Source organism: Schistosoma mansoni (assembly GCF_000237925.1).
Source record: "Schistosoma mansoni, WGS project CABG00000000 data, supercontig 0237, strain Puerto Rico, whole genome shotgun sequence".
In the NCBI taxonomy this organism is placed as follows: domain Eukaryota; kingdom Metazoa; phylum Platyhelminthes; class Trematoda; order Strigeidida; family Schistosomatidae; genus Schistosoma; species Schistosoma mansoni.
In genome coordinates, this window is record NW_017386101.1 from 215954 (window position 1) to 218813 (window position 2860).

The following is a 2860-nucleotide window of genomic DNA, read 5'->3' on the forward strand; positions in this document are numbered from 1 at the left end:
CCGAAGTGAAAACGAGTTAACAAATTCAGTATTTTAAGGGAATAAAATAATATGGAAGTACAATGTGATGATGTGTGTATCTCCTAAATTATTATTAGACATGAATAAATAACAATAAATCCTTTAACTTGAATTCATCAAATAATTTCACTTCCTAATTAGATCATTATATAATATACCCTTATGGGCCAGGGTAATTTCGCACTGGTTTTCAGGAGAACCAGACATCATCCAGACTTTCACGCAGTAACCCAAACAGTACAGATCAATCCCATAGGAAAACCAGACACTATATAGGCTTCAACGCTACAATCTGAACAATACAGCTCAATCCTGTGACACAACCACACATGTACCAAGCACCCTGGTGGACCATTCGCACCATTCATATACACATTCACATCATATGTATAATTATTCCGATCAGTGATCGAGTAATTAGATCATGCATACCAAAAATCTTAATATAAAATAGACATGGTTGAAAGTTTTGTAAAAACTAGACGGTAGTAAAATACCAGTTTGGTAGATTATTTACTAACTTATGCAATTACTAATTGTTTGTCTCGTATAAAATATTGTAAGACCTCTATCTTTTTATGCAATGCATACAATGATGCTGTATCATTCGCATTCATTTTTGGTTGTTGTTGTTGTATTAATTTCAATTCATAGCTTAGTTCAAATTTTGTTTGATTTCATCAAATTCAGTAAAGCATTACCATTATGATAGACAGATTTTCCTGACATTCTTACAGGAATCAATTGGACATACTTCATTAAAGTTAGGAAATCATCAAACGAATGTTCCATCTTTTGTTCATTTAATATTTGAACAATAGAATATGAAACCTACATTGAGATTACTTATATACAGTTTTTTACTTGATCAATGGAGTAATCTAAAGTGCTCATTGTATTTTTGTCATCCTTATTTAAAGTTAGTTCACTAAGAAAGTAACTGATTACTTTGGCTAACATAAACCAATTTTCGGCTGTCATCTAACTATTTTGAATTAATCTCCTTTCGTACTTGTGAACTAGAACCAGAACGAGTAGTCAGTTGCTTATATAATGTTTGAATTATACCAATCTTATTAGTGACTAATGAAAATTAATGCTAGAATGTTAGAATATAACTTACGCTGGAGAGCACAAAAGACATAGCTTTTGGGAATACATGTAATGAAGTATACCGAGCATATATTTCTAATTATAAAGAAAAAGATGTCTTTAGTATTTGAAACTTATTCAAGATTTTTTGAAACACCCCTCTAAATGGACTATCCCCCAGTTATTTGAGATAGACGAACGCGATAACATGACTAGGGTAATAAAAATAACAATTGGTTATCAAAATCAAAGAATTACAGTATTTGTTGAAAGTAAACTCTTCACTAGACGTTTATAAAACTATACTTTGTTGATCGTAGGGCAGAGAGATAGATAGGGGATCGGACATGTTTCACACCATTAAGAATGTTATTCCCCCTTTCGATGCTCACATTTATTAATATGCGCCTTTTTTAAGTGTCGCCCTTATGAATGTGAACCCTTTCGAACCTCCCTACCTTTTGAGTGGACATCGGAATATAGATATGTATAAGAGTTCAGTGTCAGTGATTGTAATTAGTAAAAAGGCGACCGGAAAATTTATAACGGCTCATTTAATTGCCATATATTTATTCAATTTGATGTTAATCTGTGACATACTTAAACATAATTTCTAAATTCAGCTTAATCAAAGACATGAATATATCATGGTAGATTTTCACTCAATTGTCACAGAGAGATGCAGTACATGTCATAAAGTTACCAATTTAATCAGATTTACAGCTACTGATTAATCAGAAAACCAATTTTTGTTAAGATGACTAACCTTGTGGATTTAGCCGATTTATTGATCAGCTAAGTAGTGAAACCAATAACCAGATATTGAAGTAATAGGACGAAATGGCCGTCCAGTACTTCCAGGTTTTTGATGGTGGTCTAGCTTAAATTGACTCATGATCTCAACTCTATAAGATATTGAAGTATTCAAACGTTCGTAACTTTCATTCTCTTGCCAAAAGAGTGAATATATGTCTGGTTATAATGTTGCTTTATTTCGAAAAATAATGCTTAATTATTTTTCTTTGTGTCGATATCACTAATGTTTACTTACCCTACTAGACAAGCTAATAGCTTGTATTCTAATAATGATAAACAAAAATACCTTAATGAACAAAAATTATTTGACCTATTTTTAAATACCTTTTTTAGAAGTTGATCTTAGATCATCATAGAAACCAACTATCTAGGTACTCGTTACAATATAAAGAATAAATTTTCTACTAAGAATACCCATTTTTGTAAGAGATAGCTTGAAAATACGAAGAATTCCAATTTAATTAACATTGCTTGTCTGAAATATAAAATTATAACTTTATTATTATTAATATTGGATAGTATAACAAATCAAAGAGAGAACGAGGTCTATGCTTCATCCAAAACCTAAAAGACATGAAAACGATTGTGTCACATCCCACTGCGTTTATCAATTTAAATGTTTGTGTGGTCACACATACACAGGGAGGGACAATCGTGATCTGAAAATTAGGGTGTGTGAACATATACCAAAATGTAGGCAATGATGGATAGTGGCTAGCAGCGGAATCCAGTTTGACGCGCGTTTCGTCCTATTTAGGACTCGTCAGCTGGATGTACCTGCATCTCAGAGTTGTTCACTCCTCTACTCGAACCCAGTACCCTTCGCTTCAAACGCCATCGCGTTATTCACTCAGCTACTGAGTCCTGATAGCCACTTGCTTGTGCAATGGGGTACGTCCAGCTGGCTAGCCCCAAATAGGACGAAACGAGC